The sequence below is a fragment of the Chinchilla lanigera genome, unplaced genomic scaffold (assembly GCF_000276665.1).
Source record: "Chinchilla lanigera isolate Chin_1 unplaced genomic scaffold, ChiLan1.0 scaffold00015, whole genome shotgun sequence".
Lineage (NCBI taxonomy): Eukaryota > Metazoa > Chordata > Mammalia > Rodentia > Chinchillidae > Chinchilla > Chinchilla lanigera.
Window position 1 is genome coordinate 4,093,623 of NW_004955416.1, and position 10,000 is coordinate 4,103,622.

A 10,000-nucleotide genomic window follows, 5' to 3' on the forward strand; every position below is an offset into this window, starting at 1 on the left:
AGGCGCGCGCGTGCTTCCGCGTGGACTCCGCGGCGAGGCCCACGCCGAGCGCACGTGTTCACACACGCGAGCGCGCACACGCGCACCATCGCGCGGCGGGCGCTGCCCTCCCGGACTGTCACACTCGCTGGGCACCGGCCTGGCCTGTGCGCCTTTTGTCCACACGCGCGCGGGAGCTTGGCCCCGAATCGGATAGGCCGTTGCCTGGGATCGAAAGGTCCCGGCCCTTTGGCGGGATCTCTGGGCTTCTGGGGTGCCTAGTGGGGTTTCCTCCTCGGCTCAGGAAGAGCCTTAGTCGGGTCGGATACCCCTCGAAGACTTGGAGCAAAGGCTCCAGCTTCTGCTGTCTCCCGCGTAGCAGCTTGGGGAGCAGGGAACAGGTGGGAGTCGCGGGCTGGGCTGCTGGGGCACCCCGTGTGGCCCCGCCCGGAACCCGGGGCAACAGTTCCCTCGCTCTCGCGGGTGGGCTCTCCAGCTGTGCTGTCCACTGGAACCTCTCCCGCCCGCAGGAGGGCCTGCTGCGCGGGTAGAAGGGGCGCTTGGCGCAGGCTTCACTGTGTGTCATCTGCAAACGTGCTGGGTCTGAAGAGTAATTTTTAGCGCGGTTAATTTTTTTGTTGTTAGCAGTCTCTCTCCGCTTCAGCGTTTGGCTTCTTAGAATGTCGATTGCTGTGCATTGCTCTGAAAGGTCCACCCAACTCGGGGCTCTAGGGAAAACAACGCTTCTGCGGATTCGGGGGCCTCTTTCCTCGGGCTCGGAGGGCAGACCAGGCCCTTCCACTTTTGTCAAAATGCCCGGTAATGGAGCTCCCACCCACTTTCTGTCTAATGAGGCTTTGGGGTTTATTAGGAGAAAGAGCAGCCCCTCTGCCTCCCCATCAGCGCTCAAACACAGGATTAGGGGGAGTTCCTTGAAAGTGTATAATATTGTTGTTCCCTGGCAAGTGTCTAAATCTCTGTCCCACAATTTCTATTTGTTTCAAAAGCCTACAAAACTCCAGTGACGAGGACAAGTAAACGTCTTTTACATCTCTACAGCTTTCAGCTCACTAAATTGCTGAATATCAAGAAACATTTTTTTTCAAGGAAAAAGAAGAAACAAACACACCTACACCACTGTTGCTAGTGTTTTCTTCTCAAATGTAGACACATCATTCAATTTCTTTTTCCTTTGTAGCAAAATATGAGAAAGTCAGCAATGAACAGCAGTCTTTTTTAACACCGGCAATTCTAAGACTTTGCTTCTGTTTTCCCTTCTTTGTCCTTAAAGCAAAACAAAAACAAAGATTAAAAAAAAGCGAGAAGGAAGAACCGCCATTGCTAGTGGAGAGTTTATTTTGTTGCCACAGTAAGGGATGGGGGCTGTTAACAGCTATTTGAGATGATAATGCTTAGTGATCTCATTCTTTTAATCATAATCTTCAAGTGGTTAAAGATTAATGGCAGAGGGTATTTTCTGTCTCTTCCTAAGGACCTTTGCATTAATTTACTTAGAACACTGACCAGACTGTCAGTGCCTCCAAATTTTATGAAGTCGAACTGAGAGAAACACAATGAGATTTCCATATTTTCTTTATCTGTGAGAGTACATTCCTGAAAATGTTTTTATTTGGGTTCAACAGCAGTGAAGGCCAACTCATCCTTTGTCTTTAATCTTTTATTGTGTTTATACAGACACACAGATAGGGAGGTATGTATATTCCATACAAACACATGCACATAATACGCACACAGTTTTAAATGGCTTCAAGTGGTCCGCAACAACTTCTCTGGCAATTCTGAGCTTAATGGGGATCTTCCAAAAAAGTCAGCTGCAGGGATAGATCCTGCTCCCCCAAGCAGAATTTATGTTTAAAGCAAGTTTGAAAGCAATGAACTTCTTCAAAACAGATCCCCGAATGACAACATAGCAGCTTGAATATAAATATCTAAGTTTATCTCGGTTGTCACACGAGCCCCAATTTTTCCACAGAGCTGCACGGAGACATCACTTGTCTAACGTGAAGACCCACGCTGTCTCCTACCTCCGCCTTGCTCTAGGAGCGCTCCTCCTCTGGGTCCCCGTCCCCGGCCAGGAGCGTCCTCAGAGGGACAGGAGTTGGGGTGGACCGGGCTTTCTGTAGAGAAACGAGTAAGAGAGTGGATTTTTAAACCGAGGATCCAGATATTCGGGCAAGAAGTGAAAGTCAGGAGACCCCCTTAGCCCTCCATTCCTCCCTGCCCGGAGCTCCTTCCCCCGCGCCTCAGTTCCCACAGCTTTCACAAAATCTCTAGAAAAGCAAAACCAAAAACTACCCCCGCAACTAAAGTCGTTCCGCGTTGCAGATTTGCACGCTTCGTGTGGGGGTCTCGCTGTGGTTAGAAGACTGTCCCGCGCCAGCGCTGCTTGGCGAGCGCCTTTCCCAAGAGGGGAGGCTGGCGGCGGAGCCGGCGCGTCTGCCCGCCCGCGATAGCCCGGCTCGGTTACCTGCGCGCCGCGCGCTGCGCCGGGCTCAGCCCCACCGAGACTCCCTGGGAGGCCGCGAGAAAGCCTCTACGCACTGAACCGTTGAAGAACAACCCAAACACACTCAAATGGTAGCAGCCCCACACCTTGCTTTGGACGTGCAGCACCGAGATCAAGTGTCAAAGACATTGCCGGTTTGCTGGGACGCACTTAAGCCACTCTTTCCGTTTCCAGCAAAATCGGGAAGCACCGGGCAAGCGAGAATACGCACACGCGTGGAAAAGACCTCTGTGTATGTGTGTGTGTGTGTGTGTGTGTGTGTGTACAATAACAACTTTTAACCAGAAAGAAAAAGGAAGGAGAGGAAGAGGAAGAAAGGGAGGAAGGGAGGAAGGGAGGAAGGGAAGAAGGCAGGGAGGGAGGGATGGGGACTCTGACCCTTTTCTGTCAGGCAAGGGTCAGCCCAGACACCGTCAAGGACCGCTGCATCCCCAGAGCCAGCCCTGCGCACTTTGCTACAACCGGGACACTTCTTTCTCAGGAGCTCAGGGTAGTGAGGATGCCAAATATTGTTTTGTGGTGGCCGTTTTCCCATCAGCTATCTATTAAAAATTCTGCAGTTATCTATTAAAACATTTCTTATTGAAACACTTTAGCATGGGGGAAAAAACTGCAGCAAAACCCCACAGAAGAAGCGATTTAGCACAAGGAAATGTGTCCCTGGGCTAAGGCTTGGGTAGTTTAGTCCCCCGAGGCCAAGTGAAGGAGGGAGTTCCTTCGTATTTTATTATTATTTTTATCACTTATTCATTCAAATGTTCAGCCTTGACAGGCTTTTTCCCCTGCCGAGGCGTTTTGCAGCTGAACAAGGAGGGAGTGGGGGAAGCAGGCGGTGGAGTCTGGGGGGTGCAGAAACACGATTCGCTTCGCTGGGGGCTGACCCGCCGCGCTCTGCTCTGTCGGCCAGCAGGGGGCGCTCTGATGTTATCTCTGGACCAGACCGCGAAGTCAGTTGCTCAGAGCTTGCAAGACAGGCTTGGCAGTTTCTCGCAGCTGCAAAAGGGAGGGGAGGAGGAACTGTAGCTCCTAAACCCTCAGCAGCTACTCCAGTTGGGTTATTTACCCTCGGTTTGAAATATGTCCACGCCTCACTTTACCCACCCATTCCACTTACAGTTCGCCCCCTCCCTATCAACCTCTTTGTTTTCATCTGTATCAACGCAGTGCAAGTATAATCTCCCTAGTCTTGAAATATACATTGATGCAACTTATTAGAAGCGACGATGAATAGTCAACGTTTTTTTCGCCTGTTGGTTCCGCTGATCCAAGCAGGATTTATTCGCAGATCTCACGTCCCGGAGCAACAACGAGTGATTTTTTTCCCCCTTAAATAAAATTGGTCAAATGTTGACAACCTTTAAGCCAATCTAACACTCAAGATTAGTGATGGGAAACTAATGAGAAAATATCAGCTCGCCCGGCCCGAGGGCTGCCAATTAAATCTTCGCTGATTGAAAAATAAAAGCGGACTTGGGGTGTGAGCCCAGCTCAACTTAAACTATTAATTTAACATGTTGCCAGGGTGCGCGCCTGCCCTGCTAAACTGCTTTCCGTAACCCAGCTCCTCTCATGCCTCAACCTAAAAGCCAAATGTTATTTCTCGGAATATTTCAAGAGGCCCAAATCAGAATGATCATTTCTTCCATGGTAAATATTAGGCCTTTAAGCAATATGATTTAACTAATTAGAAAATTTACATCATTAAGTCTCAGGGAGAGAAAAAAAAAGAGAAACAAATCTGCCAGTCATTTTAAAGGAGACAGGCACTATTGAAGTGTGAAGAAATCGGCTCTAATTCAAAAAGGCAATCGGGCAGAAAAAGCCCTCAACATTACCCTGCTAGTTATTAATCAGGAAGGGCTCTCTCTCCTCCCAGCCCCCTCCCCTCTGCGCCCTGAGTTTAAGTTCGTTTTTTTGCCAGTGGCCCATGTCATATTTATATCGAGGTTTTGTCTGCTAAAGGATTAAAATTTGAAAATGTTTCAATATGAGGGAAACAGAATCTTCAAAAGGAAAAAAATGTTCACAGGCTCACCTCTGCTCCAAGCAAGTACACCCGCTATAATAAACACTTCTCACGCCCCTCTTTAGTTTTTCTTTTAATTCTTTCGTCTTTCTTCCCATTAAATTCCTATTTTGAAACCTGCTTGGTGAGAACTAGATAAAGTCTTTGTGTCCTGCTCCCCTCCCCCTCCTTTCTTGCACCTCCTCAATCCGCCAAAGGGAGAAACTTAGACTGAAAGCGGAAAAGTACAAATGCATTAACAAAGCCCCACTCACTTGATAAAAAGGCCGTGGTCTAGGCTTACATGTCAGGAATCTAAGGGAAGAGGGATCTGTTGGGTGGGTCTACAGATAGAAGATGAGGAGCTAGAAGTGTCCTCCACCTGTGTCTTCTACTGCATGTAATATGTGGTTAGAGAAAAAAGCAAGGTGGGTAGGTGAGAATTATTTTAAAGTGCACTGTGGTGTTGTGTGGCGTTTTGTCTGTTCCACTCATTTTCTATTCAGCTTAAAACAGCAGTCTCATTATATCTAGGTGCCCCTTCCCATAATACTCTTTCTTAAGCCCTTGGTACACCACACACATAGCCCTGTCCCAGCCTGCTCATTCCCAGCAAATTAGCTGAAGAGGGAACAGCAAAAGGAACTTTGTAGGACTCAGTCCCATTTGAAACACAGGCCCTGCCTGGCGTCTCTGGGGACTTGCTTTTAAACGAGGCTGGATTAAAAAAAACAGTAGCAAGCTGTAGATATTCCATTCCCCTTCATTATTATTTCTTCTTAAATTCTGAAATGAGGTCCCAAGGCTCATTTTGCTGCCTCGCCCCTTTTTTCTCCCACTCCAGCCCACTCTAGCCTCCTCCTCCATTCACTGCTCTGCCTTCACTTTTTGAAAGTTTCACTACCTTGCTTCTCACCAAGTCCCTGGGCCTTGAAATTCTCATCTTTGGGCTTTTATGGGCAGGCCTGGAGCAGCTCTGCCACCTTAGCTCAACACCATCCTCCAAAATCCCAGATTCCAGCATTGCAGGACAGAGCAGTAGCAGGTCTGGGCTATTAACACACCACAGTTAATTCTCTGCGGGAACTTTTACTAGGTGGGACGTGTGCAAGGAGAAAACATCTGTGAGCAGTGTGAGCTCAGGAGGGTGGGGGCCATTGCTGATACAGAGGCCAGAGCACACATAAAACATGGCAGGGCTGGCGAAAGAACCAGTACGGAGGTGGGAGATGTACTTTGGAGAAATAAGAGGGAGGGAGGAGGGCACTGCGAGGAGAGTACCATGCTTTTCCAACGCACCTCCTTTTCGGTCCCTCCCAGAGCAGATGTTGGGTCTAACACGCTTCCCCAGAAGAAAGATGGGTGAAAACAGACACTCCGCTTACTTTCAGGAGGCGCACGCAGAGGTGAAAACACTCAAGACAATGGCCTCTGGCGGTGGAGGGCTCCCCTGGCAACATCTCCACCCTGTGCCTGGTCCCTGGAGGCATTCGAAAACTGCCCTTACCTTTGTTCCTTGATTTGATCTGAAACCACTGGATGTTCCTGGGCTAGGTTCTCTGAGAGGGGAAAAAAATCCACGAGAATCAACGGGTCTCCTTCATCTAGTCCGAAGTCAAGAAACATTACAATAAAATTTACAGCGCAGTTAACAACTCGCAAGTAAAGCATTAAAATTCTCTTTAATTGAGAAAATATTGATTTTTAAGTCTAGAAAAAGCGAAATCGTAATTTAGGTACAAACTTTCAGGCGAGAATATAGCTTCTTACGTCCTAGTATAATGGATCCACCCCGTACACCCCTGCGACATCACATCTTTAATTGCGCTACTTTATGAAGTGATAAAGACAAAAGATAACCCCACGAAGGCAAACACTTTGTATTTTAAAAGGGATCTAGAGTAATTTCTTTTTCCAATTATTTATAAAAAAGATTGTCTCCGTTTTTGAAACAGGAGGGTGGAATACCCAAAGGGGAGGGAAGAAATAAAAAGAAAGGAAAACCACAGCGCAATCTAAAAGCAACTCACATTAGCAAATCCGTTGATATTCTCTACCAAAGGAGAATTGAAGCCAACACATTTAGAGAAAATGCATTCAGAGACAAAATTGCATCCTCCTTGAAACGAAACAAACCTAGGTCTATTTTCTTACTTTATTCCCCGTCCTTGGGGGTAGGGGGTGCAGAATCCATTGGTGGGTTGAGAAGGGAAAGAAAAATCAGGCTTTCTATGTTATTTCTGTATCGGTTTTTGGTATTATAGAGGAGCAAAGAAGTTTTTGTGTGGTGGTTTTTCATTGATCAGTCACTCTGAGCTAATGTAATTATCCTCATCAATAGGAGGCTGCAGAGAGAATCATTATGTGGGTGACATTGATAAATGATCGCCCAGGAACGGCCTCTCGCGGGCAACCCCCACGTCTGACCCTCCCACACACAATGTAGTCATAGAAACACCTAGAGGACCAGGGACCGAGAGCGAAGAAAAGCCCGGGGCGGCCGCGGTGGGGGCGGGGCGCGTGGGGCCGGGTCCTGATCCAAACCAGCTCGGCGGCACAAACAGCCAGCGGCAGGGGGGACCCTGCCTCCCCGGCAGCGACCCCTCCCGCGCACAGCTGCTCACAACAAAGTGCAAACCCGACCTCCAGACGGACCCATTCCTCCACACCTCTCCCCATGTGCGAGCTCACCACCAACAACATCTGATGTTTGCCGAGACACACACTCAAATAGGTCTCTGCAAAGGAGTTAAATAATTAGGTCGCAAAGTTGTAGGCATCTGATTCTCACGAGGGCCTCCCCCCTCTCCGTTCAAGGAAAAAAAAAAAAACAACCCAAACAACAAACAAACCAAATCCATCTGAAATAAAACAAAGACAGCAGCTGGGCGACACCTCCCCCGGCCCTGCACCCCCATTATTTCCTTGGTGACCCTTTCCTTTCTGTTCACCTCCTCCTAACCCAGCGCCCCTGATTATGAGATCATGGATTTCGTGGTTGTTCCTATCCGTGGAAAGAAAAAGAAAAAAAGAAGGAAAGAAAGAAAAAGACCCCCCCCCCCGTTTTCATCTTTGACTGTTTTATTTAAGCCAATGGGAAAGTATGAGAGCAGTAATTGATTCATAATGATCCATAAGTCGATGTTGGAAAGCGGGGGTGGGGTGGAGGTGCACGAGAAGTAAGGGGGGCTGGTGCTGTTTATTTATTTTATTTCTAAAGCTTCAACTAAAGTAGCTTTGACACTGTTGGGGCTGGAGGGGAGGAGCTGTTGGGCTCCGCGGATCATCCATCATCCCTGTCACCCAGAGTCTGCCCGGAGGAGCCGTAGACGCAATCTCCCTTCTGTCTCTACACCGAAACTATTAATATTAAAACCTCCCTTCAAACATTGCCCCGACGGTCTCCATTCTCATCACCATCTGACCGGCCTCCCCCCTCGGACCCGCGTCTCTCCTGCACAGCACCTAGCTGCTGGCGCGCGGGCGATTCCTGCAACTCCGTTACGCGCTCCCATTAGTGTGGAGCAGGTTTGCCAGTCTAACCCACACACGCAAGGTCAGGAGGGGGCTGGAGGAGCCCTCTGCACCCCACCCCACCCTGCTGGCCTCCCGGGCCCCGGAAGCACGTCCGCAGCCAGCCCCAGCTCGGTGGCCGCAAAGCCAGGGCCACTGGGCGCACCCAGCACCCGGATCCTGGCCCTCCTACCCAAGTGGCAACTTGTAGCGGAGGTCCAGGCTCCTTATCAAATTGCTGGCCTGCAAGACTAATGGGGAACTGGTGGAGGATCCCTGTCCAGTCCCTTTGAAGGAAGGGCCCTCCTTTGACAGCTGCTAGAGATATTAGCCACATTTCCCTTCCCAAATCTGCTCTGGGTTAACAGGCCCGCGGGGGCGGAGGGGTGAGGAGGCCAGGAGGATCCTGACGGACTCCGGGCTCCTCTCGACAGACAAATCTAAGCAGGGAGCTGGGGTGGGGGAAGGGGCATGTGTGCTGACCTGGCCCGTGGGAGGGAGGGAGGGCGGAAGACACAGGCTTTCCGGGTCTTTTCTCTTTTTTTCCTTTAAAATGTGGCTTCTTGCTCAATTCCCAAACCTTAACAGATGGCGACTGCAGTTCTCTCAGAATTTTCTTAAAGAAAGGGAAACCTTTGGAATTTATTTCTGCTTTTGCTTTTCCATATAAATAAAAAAGTGTTTTTATATTATTCTTGTTTTGGAGAACATAAGCAATTTTATTCAGACTACAGTATTTCCTTTAACACTATATGGTTGTCAAAACACCATTCCCAGTTTCTTTGCTTTTGACAGCTGAGTCTTTCTTAAATATACCCAAATCGGAACTCTTTATACTAAATAGTAAACCCGAGATAGGAGCAAGTGCCTTCCGAGGCGGTATAAAAAGTATTCTGAAAATTGGACAAAACTATCATCCTGCTGTCTTGGCATGGGAGGGGTGTACAAGGAAAGGCAAACAAAAATATTACGATCATCATTATTCTTCAAGTATTTCAGAGGGTTAAAGGTGACATGATAGTCTGTGGATTTGGCTAGGAAGCTAAGCCTGAGATTATTTTCTTCATTAAAAACCAATAACAGAATGCTCTGGCTTCTAATCTGCAAAGAAATAATAATTTCCCCAAACATTCCTTCAACATGCACCAATTACCAAGCAAACCCTACAGCATTTACTTTATTCAGAGGAAAGGAAGAAAAACTGCCAAGGTTTTTTTCCAGCTGATGTGAGTTAATTTATAAATGGGGAACTTGTCAGAGTTTAAATAAGAGCATATAAAGTAACAATATGCAAATATTTAAATTTTACATAAAGATTCCATGTAAAATGGGGCTGCAAAAATGAAAGGGAAGTGATCTCTCTCTTCCCAGTGGCACAGAATGTCTCCATTGACAGTGCATTGGTGTCAGAAGTGTTATTTCTATGTTTAAATAGCACTGCACTAATTACACTGATATATGTACTTATAAAAATTTCCCTAACTAAATATAATGCAAAACAATAGCAGTCTATTTCCTTGGTCACAAACATAGAACTTCCGTCTAAAGTGGAAAGACGGAGAAGTCTCAAACAACACACAACTGTGGGTTTCTTCCAACTTAAAGTTTGTTGGATTAATGAACTATTTCTCTATCAAAGTGACATCACATATCTAGCCAAAATTTGCATTAGTCACTCAAAATATCGGTTCCAAAGTTTAGGAGTGAAAAAATTCCAGGGTGGTATGTTTCTTTGAAAAATTGAAGAACATGCAAATATCTCCCTCTTCGGGCCCCGCTCTTTGCACACTCTGGCAGGCATTGTTTGTGTAATATCAACAAGCTCATGGCATAAGAGATTTTGAAAATGGCATAATATTGTCTAAGAAAAAATTTTAGTTACCAAATCATCATACCAGCATTTGTGTACATGACGGTGTCTGAAATAAAAAGACACCGTAATTTATGTTAAATGTTAATGCTTAAGTAATCTTTAA

The 10,000-nt window shown here is 47.3% G+C and overlaps 1 long non-coding RNA gene across 3 annotated transcripts in view; it reads right to left on the bottom strand.

The window, feature by feature from the left end:
- The window catches only part of LOC102004159, a 5,575-nt gene extending 2,821 nt beyond the window's left edge, over nt 1-2,754 (bottom strand). The window contains exons 1-3 of one of the 3 annotated variants that reach the window (XR_260352.2): nt 2,593-2,754; nt 2,025-2,117; nt 1,109-1,263 (exon numbers count right to left, since the gene is read on the bottom strand). This is a non-coding gene — a long non-coding RNA (uncharacterized LOC102004159). Of the gene's footprint in view, nt 1-1,108; nt 1,264-2,024; nt 2,118-2,295; nt 2,444-2,467; nt 2,564-2,592 lie in introns of those variants that run through there. The other 2 variants (XR_260353.2, XR_001233284.1) reach the window with 2 other exon arrangements.
- Between the last annotated feature and the right edge of the window lie 7,246 nt (nt 2,755-10,000).